The sequence below is a fragment of the Ochotona princeps genome, chromosome 2 (assembly GCF_030435755.1).
Source record: "Ochotona princeps isolate mOchPri1 chromosome 2, mOchPri1.hap1, whole genome shotgun sequence".
Classification (NCBI taxonomy): Eukaryota; Metazoa; Chordata; class Mammalia; order Lagomorpha; family Ochotonidae; genus Ochotona; species Ochotona princeps.
Window position 1 is genome coordinate 57522775 of NC_080833.1, and position 16264 is coordinate 57539038.

The following is a 16264-nucleotide window of genomic DNA, read 5'->3' on the forward strand; positions in this document are numbered from 1 at the left end:
AAGCAAACAAATAATTGAATGATCAGCTAAAAACATAAGATTAATTATAGTAGAGCTGGGATCATCAACCTAGGAGGTTTGACTGTAGAGGCCTGATTACAAGCCAGATAACTTTAGATAATTTTGTAATTCCGTAATGCATTTTAGTTTATAACCTTTGATACAATGGATTTGAAACTACTCTCCAGTCTCTTACCAAACTCACATTTTCTAAAACTCCCTAATGTGTGTGCAGATGTCACACATTCTTTCAGCTTCAAAACTGGGGAACCTCTCTTTTTCTCACAACATAAAACTTTTCTTGTATTCCTATGCATATTATAACTTTTTCCCAGCATGCCTTGTCCCACCAGGTTGTTCTGGAGAGGATCTGTTTAGTCATTTAAACCCCACAAATACATTGCAAATAATTTTTTTTTTAAATCAAGCTTTTTAAATCTAGCTTTCCATGATACTAATTAGTTTTTTTGTTTGTCTCTCACTACTAACACATTATAACATATGATGATGGCAAGCTTTAATTTCAGTCACCTTTATACTCCTAGCACCCAGAATTTTTGGAATATATTATTCAAATTTATTGGCACATCCAAATACTTGTAATTTGGATGTGCCGATAAAAAACATTTTGCTATCCTCTTACCTTAATTTTTTTCAAAAACTCCATGCTGTCTACTCAAACAAGTAAAGCATAAACTAAAATGCCCTCACCTAATCTATATAATGAAAATTGTGAAACCTTAGAGAAAAAAATAGAAGATACCACCATGGAAAAATATGTATCATGTCTGTGAATTGGTAGAAATAGTATAATCACAATATCTATACCCTGAAAGCAATTTATAGATTCATTGTGATTCCAATCAAAATAGCTACAACATTCTTTTCAAATCTATGCAAAATGATGCTCAAATTTAAAAGAACATGAATAGTTAAAACAAGCTTAAACAACAAAAATAGAGCTGGAGGTTACACTAAATCAGGCTTAAAGCTGCACACAAAGGGAAGTTTTATCCAAACAACCTGGTAATTGAACAAGAGCAGACATGGAATAGAAATGAAACCCCAGAAATGAGTCCACACATCTATAGCCAACTCATTTTGGACAAGCAAGCTAAAATCAATTCAGGAGGAGTAAATATTTTCTTCAATAAATGATGTTGGGAAAACTGAACCCATCTGTGCAAAGGTATGGAAACAAGACCCTCACTCTATACCTTCTGTCAAAAGTAACTCTACATGAATTAACAATCTATCTCTATTATTATAAACTCAGGCTGTCAAATTACTGGAGTAAAATACTAGTGACACTCTGAAAGGCATTGATCTAGGCAAAGATTTTTTGGAAAAAAAATTCTTGTAAGCTTTCAAGCCATCTTCAGTGTTGTCACAAATGCATTACATTATCTCTTTTTAAGAGAATCAGATCAAAGTTATTTTTTTATCCTCTGAGAAACCCATCATTATATCCAACTTTCTCTCTCATGTGTGTATATAATCAAGCATCAATCACTCCTTGAAGGCAGGAATTCTGCATTGACCATATCATTTCTCTGAAACATTTTTCCCTGAGCCTTGTCCTCTCTAAAATTCCAAATCACTATCCATGGGTGCATTGTTAATCTTCGGTATATAATTATAGGTCCATGCAATTTATGAATAAATAGTAATTAAGGTATAATCGACAGCAGAGTAATATGTTATTAAATTGAATTAATGTGCATGTTGATTAGTGAAATTTAGAAAAATGAGATCAGGATGTAATACAAGTAGCTACCATTTATTAAATGTTTTCACTTGATATAATGTGTTTTAGTATCCCTATTTTGTTTGAAATTCTTTTATGTTTTAAAAGGGTATCAACAGACTTGCAAAATTGTACATATTTACTGGTTACTATGTGATATATAGATAAATGTGCACATTGTGTAATATCAAGCCAGGGCAAATACATTTGTTTCTTCACACTAATGTCATCTAAGTTAGCCTAATTTCCAGAACTTCCTGTTTCTCTACAGCTATAGCCCAGTACCGTTTGGTCAACCTTTCCCCATCTCAACCTTCCCCTCCCATATATAGCTCCTGGTAAGTTTTATATTACCTATTTTTTAGACTCCATATGTAAGCGATATCCTGTGTCACATGTCTTTCTGTTGTGTGGCTTATTTAACTCAGTACAATAATTTTCAGTTCTATCCACAGTTGCAAATGACAGGATTTAATCATTTTTCATGGTTCAATGGAGTTTACTGTATTTATAAACAAATATTTATGCATCTCTGCTTCCAAATCAAAGATGGAGTCTCAATGAAGGTTTTAAATATATCTTGACAGTGGAATGTTCAACTATCTGCCATTGTCCATGCCCACAATGATGGACTCATGACAGTTTATGAAGAACTATACTATAGTAATAATATAGGGGAAATCAGGGGGAGGGGCAGGGAATTTCAGGAGGTGGTAAGGGATTTTCAATAGCACATGGTACACTATCATAAAGTAGTAGCAATAAAAATTGGGGAAAAAACGATACAAATGAAAAAGATAAAAAGAACGAAGAAAAAAACAAGAAAAAACTATCAATTTCAGAAATACAAACTTAGATAATAACATATGTTTCTACTTTTAAAAATTGCTTTATGAGATGAATAGCACATTGAAAACAGAAGTTGTAAAGGACATGTCTTCATAAAGCATTGTATTCTCACAGCTGAATATGATAGGCTCCATTATAAAGTTACTATATATCCCCTTAAATGAAAAACCACAAAACCAAAAGCAGAAACAAAAATAGAAACTTGCAATGCCATGAAGTTAAATAACATACTACTGAATAAATAATGTGTCACTGAAGAAATGAAAATGAAAATCAAGAACCTTCTTGAAGAAAATGATGCTAGTGTATGATCTGTGAGTCAGTGAAGAATTTATTGAGAAAAAAAGGGTTTTGAAGAAATGAAATTAAAATCAAAAATATTATTATTTTTAAATCCAGTTTATTATTCTATGACATTTGATTGAAGATTTTAAGCCTTTTATATTCAGGGTTAACATGAATATGTTGTAATTTGGTCCTGTCTCTTTAGCAAAATGTTGTTCATTGTTTGACTTAGTTCTGCTGTTATTTTATTGGGATGTTCTTCACATTTGCCTTTGGTTTTGGTGGATGCTATTCCTTTTCTCTGTCAGGAGAATGTCTTTAAGTATCATTTGTAGGACAGGTTTAGAAGAGTCATATTCTTTTAACTTTTCTTTACTGTGAAAAAATTTATTTCATTTTCAAAGACAAAGGAAAGCTTTGACGGGTACGCTATTCTGGGCTGACAATTTTTGCTTTTGGAATCTGGAATATGTCACTCCATTCTCTTCTGGCCTGTAGAGTTTCCTTTTGAGAGGTCAGCTGTGAGTGTGATTTCCATTCATCATAGGCCAATTGATCTTTTTTCCATGTGCACATTTAAGGACATTTTTCTTATGATCGATTGAAGAGAGTTTGATTATCATGTGTCGTGGTGAAGATTGCTTTTAGTCAATCCTGTTGGGAGTTCAGTGCCCCTCCTGTATTCTATTTACTAGTTCTTTCTCCAGGTTAGGGAAGTTTTCCTTCATAATTTCCTTGAATATAGATTAAAACTCAGCTTCTCTTTCTACACTTTTTGGAACTTACATAACACTTATATTTGGCCTTTAAATAGTGTGCCTTGTTTCTTGAATCCTTTTTTTTTTTTAATTTTTTTTTTAGCTTGACCCAGCTCTGCTTCCAGCTTTTTGATTATCACCCCATAGTAACAAGAAATATCTTCCAATTCTGATATTCTTTCTTCTGCCTCATTCATTCTATTATGAAGACTTTCCATGGAATTTTTTTCCCATGGTATTTTTAATTTGCTCTATTGTGTCCTTCAATTCCAATAATTCAGCTTTATTTTGTTTCAGTGTTGCTATTTCCTGTGTGACATATTCCTTAAATTCCTTGAGCTCCTGTATATGCTTCTCATTGTTGACATTAAGCTTTTGAACCAGTTTTTGAATTTTGTATCCCCATTTTCTCTGTCCTCCTCAGTTAACTCTGATGTTTGCGAATGGTTTTGCTCCTATGCAAGGGAGTCTTCAGTCATTTTCATTATGCCTCTAACTCTTCTTTTGCTCTTGGTCATTTCATTTGTGATTAGCATATTCTTCTCCTTAGGGCAGGTTTCTAAGCTGTGTCACCCACAGGGTTGCAGTTCAGTTTTACTTAGTGCAGTTGGTTCATGGTCCTTTGTTTGCAGTCACTTGTGCCACTACTTCAAGTGAGTTTCAGATCTGGATTCTTGGATTAGGCTTCCACCACAGTCTGCATAGGCCCAGATCTTGTCTCTCCACTCTCCACCTCCTGTGAATCAGTACTGTAGCTGCAGCATTGTCAGTACCATCTTTCTCCCATTTCTGGTTCTAGTAGGTCCCAGGATTAGGTAGATGAAAGTTGTGCTAAATAACGAGGCTGCTGATAGTGCTGATCTTGCTGGAACATGCTGGCCATTAGGGCTGAGGGCTACCCAAACCTGTTGACCCACAAGATGCCAAAGTTGCTATTATTTTCCCTGTGGGACCAATGCAAAGCACTGACCTGGAAGTGAATTCACTCCCAGCTCAGCACATGCACAGCTCACTGTTGTCACTCAAATCTCAGCCTTTGCCACACTGTACTAAATGCACCTAATTTGCCACTGGAGTTTTGGATATGCTGGTCATTAGGTCTTTGTGCTATCCAGAACTATTTTGGGTGGAACCTGTAAGAAGCCACCTCAGTGCAATGCACTGAGCAAGAAAAGAGTTGGCTCCTAGATTTTGCATCCCAAAGCCTGTGCAAATGGCTCCCAATGCAGCTCTCATCGAGATCCAGCTGTCAAGTCCACCCAGTTGCTAAACTGCTTGTTTGGGATCTCTTTCTCTCTCTCTCTCTTCTCCTGGTCAAATCAAACAAATCAGCAGGACTGGCAGTTCTTCGTTTGCATTCACCCACTGTGCTTCCAGTGAACTCGCCTTCCCATCTGTTGGTGGAGTTCCTGCTGCTGCTGGTGTAGCTCAGATCACTGCTCACTGAATGCCACAGGAATATCTCATCACTTCAACCCACATCATTGTCTCCACTGCTTTTCTATGTCCATCAGTCTCTTGGTGCCCCTCTATTGATGGTCTGTCCTTTCCTATTTCCTGGAATGTGCCTTCTCTGCTTCACACTGCCTAATAATTCTCTGTTCAAACACTTCCTTACCATATTCTGCCATCTTGATTCTCTGTTTATCAGTCTTACTCCTAAGTGAACATTCTGTTTGTTTAAATAAGTTAAATTTTGTGAACTTTTTTATTGTAGCTTTTATTTCATTGAATCTTATCATGATGCCAATATTTCCCTACTACCAGATTTTATGTATTTTTTTTGAATTTTTGAGAAAGTATAAACATTCATTCCAGCTCTTATTCTTTTCTACTTTATAGATTTCTACGTTTTCCTTCAGCTCCCTCAACATATTTTGATCAATGATATCTCAACTGATGTTATTCAAAATACTTCTAATTTATTTTGAAATAGCTTGTGGGTTATTTACAAGTATATGGCTTAGCTTCAAAGTTTGAGGTGATTTTTCTATCTCTCTTTTATTATTAAATACTGTTTTGAATCCTCTGCTGTCTGAAAAATCTCTGAATTATCAGGATACTTGCTTTAAATTTTTTAAAAAATGGTTATTTTTGTTTAATGTACCATACATATTTGAATATAACATTTTTCTGATTTTGTTGACACTATGCTTTTGACATGTAAATTATGATATTTTGTTAATTATGGTATCTAAATCTTCCAATTTTTTTAACCTGTTTTGCTCATTGTTAATGGCAGAAGTATGATAAAGAGCTCTGGCTAAACATGTAGATTTTCCTATTTTCGTATAATTCTGCCAAATTTTGCTATCCATATTTTGAATCCATTTTGTTAATCACATAAACATTAGGCAATATTATATTGATTGAGTTAACAGTTTTGCTATCATGAAAGTCTCTTTCAACCTACTAATAACTTCTAGCCTTCAAGTCTAACTTCCCATTATCAGTATAATTTCCCTGGCTTTCTGTGGTTACAGGTTTTATTGCATATCTTTTACTCATTTTAGTTTCAATCTTCTTAACCTGTGTTTATCTTTTCCATCATACTGTTTAAATCTTTCACCATAATTGGACATTTGGTTTATACAGATAATGAAAACACTAACTTACGTGCACATAGCAAATGTGGTATATTTTTCTCTTTGTGACATCTTTTTCTATTCTGTTATGTCAATTATGTTTCACTGATTGTTCCTGTACTGAGCTTCTGAGTCACACTCTCTTTTTATTGTCATTCTAATGGTTTCCTTATAAATAAAAATTAAGTGTCCTTGACATGGAACATTCTTTCTTAGTCAATGTTCCAGTGTAAAGCAAATAATGACATCATAACAATAATGAATTTAACTCATTCTACAAGCATACATGTATTAACTTACACAAGCATTATCAGTGCTTCAATTATCTGGTTATTGTTTTTCAGACTCAATCCATCCCTTTGGTCTGCTTTTTGTGCCCTTTGGAGCAATGTTCAACTTTGTCAGTAGAGAGTACTATAGTGAACTTAGAAGAAAATGACAACAGGGAGGCTTGCCTTTTTTAATTCAATGTTTCCTACTTTCTCTAGCATGGATCTCCTGCAAACTTCACAGGTCAGTTTCAGTAACATCTCCACACTTTGCTCTTCTCACTCAATGAATCATTTCTAAAGGCATTGGTTGTACTTCTCTGTCTTAACCCTTTTAACCCATCCCCATTTTTGCTTCTGAGAATGTGCTGTTTACATAGCAATTCTGCTCACATCCTCTTGCAATGTTCCTTAGAGGGCTATTTTCACACAATAGTGCAGCCCTTCATCATTTTGCAGTGATAGCGCATTTCCGATACAGGTTCTTCACAAAATGGGGCAGCATCTACCTGAAATAATACTGTTCTCTCTATATAAAGAGGTTTGAATCTCAGCTTTGGAATGAGAAAGCTGTCCTTTATTTTATTTTTAAATTTTGATTTGAATGATAGATTTACAGAGAGAGGGAGAGACTGAGAGATAATTATCTTGTATCCACTAGTTTATTTCCCAAAAGGACACAATAGATGGAATAGAGCTTATTCAAAGCCAGGAGCCAAGAGTTTCCTCTGGGTCTCTGAAGTTTGCGTAGGGTCCCAAAGATTAGAAGTGAAGCAGCTGGAACACAAACCTATACCCATATGGGATACAGACACCTGTAGTCAGAGGATAAGCCTATTGAGCCATGGCATTGGCCTCAGAAGCCATCTCTTGAGTCCTCAGTTTCATCAATTTCCATTCTGCAATAATTATTGAAGCATCAGCTGCTTTCTGATTGTTTGGTATGTTTGTGCTTTTTAGATCCCACAATCCTCTGTTGTTAGCTACTATCAATGTCAAGCAAATGTTTTCATGAAAATGTTAAGTTTTCTCTAAACTAGTAACTGGTTTGGATTCTGGCTCCTAACTAGATCCCAACTAATATGATTGTTTTTCCATTACTATATCATCACATACAGATATTGTAGTATCTGAGTGCTTTCTGTTCCTCATCATTGCTGACGCTGTTGTTCCCTTTCTGAATATCTTTAATTGCCTCTGAAATAAATGTTCTTTGGTCTGAAGAGAACTCTTCAGTAATTTTTGAAGTCCATATTCTCAAACAGTTATTTAAATCATTGCATGAACCGACTGTATTTGGAATTGATTAGTATTGAATAGTTTTATACTATGCAGAATCTGATTTGGCAATTATTTGTTTTTGGCATTCAAACAATATAAGTTTTACTGCACTTGATCTTAGCCAAAAGGCCGAGAAGTGATCAAACTATATAAGTTTTAAAAATCATTTCTATTGATGCCTGTCAATCTCAGTGATGTCCTTTTGAAGACAATTTTTCTTGTCTGTTTTTGTATTTTGTCAATTGCTGTTAAGGATTTTAAATTTCTTTACCTTTTAAAAATGTTTCTACTATGTGCCTATGAGTGATGTCCACACTTCTATGAGAGTGTACAAAAATCACACTGACATGATGTTTTAAGTTGTCTTCAAAATAAAAGGTAAATTATATATCTAAATGGAAAATTTTCTCTGACTTTTGTGGCCATATATGTATCTCATTATTAGCTATACATACTTGCAAGCATTGGAACCAAGGCAGGGATCAGGCCTGGTGAGGGTTATTGCAGGTCACTCCAAACTAGGCTCCAGCTCCCATTGTTGTATGTGAAGGCCGAGTGTGAAGGCAGGATTTGGCAGGACTGTAACACACATTGGTTTGTGTAGAAGACAGGGCTGGAGGCAGAACTGACCCAGCAATTGCAGCCTCCAGCATGTGCATAAGCTGAGGTAAAAGACTGTGTTAGCCACTGTATTGGTAAGCACACAGAAGAATGAAGTCTGGGATCACCTCAGATGAAGGTTCTTTGGGGATCCCCAAGGCTGAATTGCTGGACTCAAAACTTCAACCATGGAGAGAATTGCAGGTTCCATGGTTCCATGGCCTGACCGTGGAGTGCATGTGTAAGAGCTGGGCCTCCTCAGTGGCTTAGACAGAGCAGTGAACAGCATATCAACATGCACATTGGAGTCTGAAGAGGACATCTTGTATCACAACAGAGGACAGAGGACAGAGCAAATTGATCAACTACTCCAGTCAAGTGTTGGCAGTGAATGTCTGTGGAAATGGAGACTCTAAGGTGGACTGCCAACCAGTGGATTCTGGACAGATTTCAACGTGCTTGGAGTGGCAAGATTAGCAGTAATTCAGAAATGTTGACCTATTAAAACCTCTTGAGCAGAACCCTCAGAACATGCCTCACATCAGGAATCCTGAGATGGTTGGGAGGCTGGGTGTTGCTTCTCCCCCACCTTCCTGTGATGTCACCCACCTTCCTGTAGCTCTTAACCCTTATTACCATAATCAACTATGTAAAAATCATCAAAAAATAAGTAATTCTAGAATTAATCAATTAATTAATTAAACTCACTATTAAAACCTCCTATATATTCATTACTGGGTTTTTTTTTTGGACATTGTCCAATACCTTCCTATATATGAGTGCATGGGGCATATTTTTTTTGAAATCCTATAGAAAGTATTCTCTAATAAATATATATATTTTTAAAGACCTATCCATTCTACTACAAAGTCAGATATACAGAGAGGAGGAGAGACAGAGAGGAAGATCCTCCGTCCGATGTTTCACTCCCCAAGTGACCGCAACGGCCGGTGCTATGCAGATCCGATGCCGGGAACCAGGAACCTCCTCCCGGTCTCCCACGCGGGTGCAGGGTCCCAATGCATTGGGCCGTCCTCGATTGCTATCCCAGGCCACAAGCAGGGAGCTGGACGGGAAGTGGAGCTGCTGGGACCAGAATCGGTGCCACATGGGATCCCGGGGCATTCAAGGTGAGGACCTTAGCCACTAGGCCACGCCGCTGGGCCCGATAAATATTGTCTTTATTAATGGAGTTACTTGCATTTAGATAAATTGCTTTTGTAATGAGGCATTCATGATACTGATTTAGGACAAATAATTACTTATAAAAATAGCAGTTGTTATTAAATGAAAAATCTGCCAAGCACCTTGAATTTTTATAGTCTTTGTTAAGTCAGTAACATATAGGTCACAGCTAGAAATTTTAAGTCTACCAATGTGTCTTCAGTGTTTACTGGCTTAAAGATAAGCAAATGAGACTGATACCATGGAATAGTAGGCTATGCCTCAGCTTGTAGCACCTGTCATTCCAAAAAGAGCCATCTGCCTCCTGGCTTTAGATTGGCTCAACTCTGGCCATTGCAACCATGTGGGGAGTCAACCAGTGGATGAAAAAAGAAAAAAGACAAACAAATACATGTTGGAAAACATTGTGCCCAATAAAACATCTTTAAGCAGCATTGTGGGCACACAATTGTGGGAAACAAAGTGGAAGAGGGAGAGAGTGAGAGAAACAGACCATGTGTAATATATTTCCAATGAACTCCATAGTCCACCATTATGGGAGAATTATATTTATATCAGTCATATCTAAAATAACAGAAAAATCAGAACACTGAAGAAGAGAATTAAGATAGCAGTACCTGAGCCTGAAGGTCAGCAGTCAAGAGAGGATACCAAGGTCCAGTGTGCAAAAAGATATATGTCTATGTCTCAGTGTTAACAAGCAACATATTTTATGAATAACACTGTCTACCTGGGTTAATCCAACAAATACCATCACTGTAAATTTTTTCTTTTAATTTTATTTATTAATTTTCATAACTTGAAAGAGAGTGGAGAATCTTTAATTTACTGGTTTACTCCCCAAATTACTGCATTAGCAGTGATAAATGACATAAAAACTTCCTAGGTCCCTCACACAAATGAGATATGAGTGAAAGACTAAGTCTCTCACACAAATGGCAGGATCTTGAGTACTTGACCTATCATCTTCTGCAGAGAATGCACGTAAACAGGAATCCGGATCAAAAGCAGAAGCAACATTCAAATTTAGATACTTTGATATGTAATGCAGGCATCCCAAGCCAACTCTGTAGGAGGACATTGTGACCCTAGAAGGTTAGAGAGCACAGGATTACAATTGATTTGATAGAATGTGTATGATAACAAGTTAATGGATACCTTTTGTATAACTGATTGGATATCATTTGTATGAGAACAGTTGAGTGGACAGAATGTGAATGAGAACACTTAGTGGAATATACAAAACAGAAGAGTTCCAAACAAAAGTATGGAAACAGTTGATGGGTTTTATTGATAAGCTGGATACTTCCTTCATTCCTTATCTCAGCGTATAAAGTCTGGTACCACTAATAAACTTTGGCTGTTGACCATCAGTCAGAGTCCACATGTGTTATTATTGGCTCCGTGCACCAAGTCCATCGCTGCTGGACAGTGACACATGTCCAAATGTAATACAGCCCTATACCTACCCCCTTTCTAAAATGTCATTTATGTACACTGGCCTAAGTTTTATTGAAGATTTTTTTTTTCATTTCAAAGAAAGCCTTTACAGAAAAAGATGAGATAGAGAGGTCTTCCATCTGCCGGCTTACTCTCCAGATGGCCACAACTGCCAGAGCTGAGATGATACAAGGATGGGGGCCAAGAGCTTCTTCCTGATCTCCCATGTGGATCTGGGTTCCCAGGACTTGAGCCATCCTCTGCTGCTATCGCAGGCCATAAGCAAAGAGCTAAATAGGAACTGTATTATCTGAAAAACTGGCACACACATGGTATACCAGCACTAGCAGGAGGAGGATTAGCCTAGCATGCCACCGATCCTGCTCCTGATGTAGGTTTTTGACACCCATTCTTCGTATAATCTTGCCACCTAACTACTTCTATAATAATCTATAGAGATAGTTATGCTTCAAAATCTCAGTTTTCAAATATTGGACCTTCATCCATATGTTATTAGCGGTAATAGACTAGGATAGTTGTGATTTTGTTTATTATGCCATATCTTGTTTTCCATGCCCTTTAGATAACTGACTTCTCTTCTGTAAATCAAGGATTGTGTGCACAATGAGCTGATCTGTAATGATTGGGCCTTAGATTATTGATATTAGCTTTAAAACGTAAGAAATACCGAATTTTTGTGAAAGAACCGAGGAGTGGGTAATTCAATAAAAGACATTCAGTATGGCTTCTAAATAATTTTAAATATTGCTTATTGAAATTCAGAACAAAGCCTTGTGTCCCATGGATTGAATTTCCTGGATTTCAAAACATTTTTGAAACAAAAATTATTATATTACAATTAGGTAATCTTGTGGCTTTTTAAAGTATCATTTTGGGATTGTAATTGAAATCTTAGGAAAACACAGAGAAATGACAAAGCCAAAACAATTCCATTCAGATCTTTAGAGAGGAGAGAAAAAACAAAGATGGGAACCCTCTGGCAGTGATAAGAGACACAAATGTGCAAGATTAGCTGTGTTAAAGGATAAATTTCAGTTTGACTTTCCAATTTCTTTTTTGGTTTCCTAGGAATAGAATTTTCAAATACTTTGAATTTAAGGCTGAAACACAGAAATCAGTCAAAGTTAATAAAAATGTATGCAAGCTATAGTGTGGCATATTTTTCAAAATTACAGTGTTTTGTGCATTTAAGGAGTAAAATAAATTTCTTTTGCACAGATATAACAAAATGTAACCCAGTGATAGAGTGATTTATGGAACATTTCTAAATTTTTTTCTTCAAATCATTGGCTGTATGCAATTTTCTGAATAAAAACTGGATACAATTTTAGAAAATATTGCTTGTTACATTTTTAAGTGGAGAATCCCAATGCATACGTCATATAACATTTTAAAAAGAATATTCCTTAATTTAAAAGCTACAGTAAATTTACCTTTTCTCAAACTTACTAAGTCACATAGACTATGTTGTAATGTAAGTGCACCCTGTCATGCATGTGGGAGATCCCAGTGAAGTAGTCCTACTCAGACACCTGGGTAGTAGACAGGTAGAAGATCCCCGTCTCTCCCAGTCGTCCTTCCTCATTCCCCCATTTCTTCTCCTCTGTGCTCTTTCAGATATATAAATTTATATATAAATATATAAATTTCTTTCTTTCAGAAAGAAAGAAAGAAAAAGAAAAACAGTGTTCTCACATGGCAGTTCAGCTCATGTCATGAGTCTTGCAAGAGAAAAAGACATTTGGTGGTATATTGACCAAAATGAATATTTAAGAAACAATCAAACATTTTTAGACAGAGCCAAAGTTATCTAAGTTGTTTTTAAGATTTATTTAAATTTATTGCAAAGTCAGATATATATAGAGAGAGGAGGAGAGACAGAGAGAGAGGAAGATCTTCCATCCGATGCTTAACTCCCCAAGTGACCATAACACCTGGAGCTGCACTGATCTGAAGGCGGAAGCCACGAGCTCTTCTGCGTCTCCCACACGAGTCCAGGGTCCCAAGGCTTTGGGTCGTCCTCGACTGCTTTCCCAAATCACAAGCAGGGAGCTGGATGGGAAGTGAGGCTGCCGGGATTAGAACCAGCACCCATATGGGATCCTGCTGCATTCAAGCCCAGGACTTTAGCTGCTAGGCCATTGAGCCAGGCCCAGCACTGTGATTTTTAAAAAGCTGCTTATCTTTTAAATGTCTCAGTTTTCCCATATAAAAAAAAAATAGAAATAGTAAAAGAGGCTACCATAATCCCATAGTAGGAATAGTAAATTATCTAATACTGTTAAATCATCTAGGATAATGTTTGTCACTTCAAAAAATGCGCTTAGGTTTAATAACTAGATATTTTTGTAGCTATTTGCTTTGATAAGGTATCTTAATTAATGGATTATCCTCTTCTTATTGGAAAAGAATTTTATTTTTCTAAACAAATTCAAGCATATTAGGTTGACATTTCTCAAGTTTATTTGGGAAATTACAAAAAAATACTTATATAAGGAAAAGAAAATGTCATTTTGCTGGCCTCAACCTCAGTACACACTTATATCCAATACCTGGAGACATATTCACTGGAGAAAATCACCTAACCTCATAAAATGAGAACAGCAGAATATGTTCTATCTTGTTCCCTGTTGCCTCTAAATGTTTGCCTGTGGACCTTGTTCATGGAATGTTAATAATAACAGTGTGTCTACTGAGTGCTTGCTACATACCCTTTGCTACTTTTCAGGGTTTATACGTATTATTTTCAATTAACCCATACCACAACCTGTGAGTTGGATATTGCTGCTATTCCCTTTTAATGCATGAGACAATAAAGGAAAATGTCTTATGACTAAATGAACTTACATGTTCAGAATCTTCAAAAATATTAAAGCTGTTTTCAGTTGTGTTAGTATGCAAAATAGCTACTGAACAAGAATAATTCTAAATAGTGGAGATAACGGGAAGAATAATGGTGGCCTACACGTGGTGGATGTTCATAACTTCTCACTTAAACACTAGAAATCATATCTCCTCAATATCGAAATCTGTGAGATTGCCTTATTCCTACAGGTTGCATGGAAGCAAACTAAATTTTTATGAGATTAGTTGACTGTGTTCATATGAACAATGAATATGATCTAATGATTTCCTAAAAATGGCCTGAAACTTTTAACACAAAATGCATACATTTTCATCGATAGTGTTAAAGAAATGTAAATAGCATAGGTACATAAGCAAGAGAGATTCAGACAAAAAGCTTCTCTACTGCTTAACTTTTTTCTTAAAAGCAGCAATGCTGTACAGATCAAGGTTTAATAAGAAAATTTCCTACTGTTTATTCACTGTGCAAAAGCTAATCATGTGTTAATTTATGTCATCAAGATCAAGCACAGCCGTGGGCGAGTCCTCTGTTCTGGGCAGCCAGTGCACCAAGTGGTGCCAGGCTCTGCCTGCTGGCCATCCAGCGGCGAGCTCTGAGGTTTCTATGATATGGAAAGCTATTTGGGGACACACATCAATAGGCCCAACTTTGGTATAGGGGAGACAGGATTCCTTGCAATATCCAGGAACGAAGGCAAGAAACTCTAGGACAACGCACCCACCGCCCTCGTTGGATGGTGAACAGGATTGGAAAGTTGCGCGACCTAGGGCCCCGGGGTTTAAACTTCTGGCAGCCGGGAGGTTGCTGGGGGGCCGCTGGATGGGGTGTCTTGCTCAGATCCCGACTCCAGTCACCAGGTGAACTGTGCCCAGGCCTGCCAGGATGGAGCACAGGTCAAGCCGGGTTAAGCCATTGCACCTGCTACTCTGCTTGAATCAAGGATGCTAAGCCACAATGTCTAAGGCTGAGGCAAGGACAAATGAGGGACTGAAACAAGCTGAGTCAGAGCAACCACTGGCAGGCATATGATCTACGGCTAGTAACAGGCCCAGTCTGGGAGCCAAGGGGACACCCTAACTGGGCTGAGGCTCCCTCCAAGGGGTGCGTGTGCGGGAATGGGGGCTGTGTCCTAACCTAGAAATAGTTGTAGTCTCCCAAGGCACTAGTGTGGGCTGGGATTGGATGCACCGGACCGTGCCAGACCCTAACACCGTCTGGTGTCCTGGATAACCAGGGTAAACTTGAGACTGACTAGGCTAGGTCTCGACCCCCCACTGAGCCATTTGTGAATTGTACGTGGGTATAGACGAGCCACAGCTGGGCTGAAACATCCTATAACAAGAACCTGAATGGGGTGAAAGCCAGCCAGGTTAAGCCACTGTTCCTGCTTGGACAGGAGGTGAACTGAGAAGAGCTGGCTCAAAAACCCCCTGGTATGCGCAAAATCTGGCAATGGGAGAGGCTCAGAGGGAGGTGCCTGGGCAACTCCTCTGGTAGGATACAGACCCTCCAGGTTAGCCCAAGAAGCATGATAGGAAACAGCCCAGAATAGGCTACGGAAAGTTTCCCATGGGGCATACATTTGGCACGGAACAGGGGCAGACAAGGCTGAATCAGTACATGTCATCCACTGGCAAATCCAAACACCAGAACAGAGTGTGGGTTGGGCCGGGTTTGGACGCGACAAAACCAGTGCACAATATGGAATGTCAGGGCGAGGTTGCCTGTACTAGATTTGAATGCAGCACTCAACCTGCACGCGTGAGAACCAGGAAGGGAAGGGCAGAGCCGGTAGGGGAATTTAGGGGCTGGTCTCCTCACCGGACAGCTACTCCCACAGGAGAGCGTGGGCTGGGTTGGGGACAGACCACACTAAGCAGGGCTACAACACCTGTGCACCACATGGGGACTAGACCAGGGAAAAGCCAGGTTGAGCAAATTATCCCCTACTGGGGCAAGCATAAATTAGAATGAATGAGGGTTGTATGGACTTAGCTGCAGCATCAGCTGACAGAAGCTGGCTCTGGGGGCTAATTCTGTTAAGTTAAATCGTGGAACCACCTGAAAAGTGCATAAACCGGGACAGAGAGAGACCCGGGAGGGAAATAATGGGTTCCCCCCTCCTGGGTCATTACTCCCGCGAGAGGACATGATAACTAGGAAGGCGACCGGGGTGGCTAGACAGAGAGGCACTCAACAGCATCCGTGGGGGCTAGATAGCTGAGTTGGTTAGTTAGAACTAAGCTTTAAAACCCAGTGGCAAATACAAGAGCTAAATGGGATGTGGGACAGCCTGGACTAGTCTGCTATACACACAGGCAAACCAGGATAGGTGGCGGGTCTAGTGGGGGTTATGGTGGGTCGCCCTGACTAGGCTG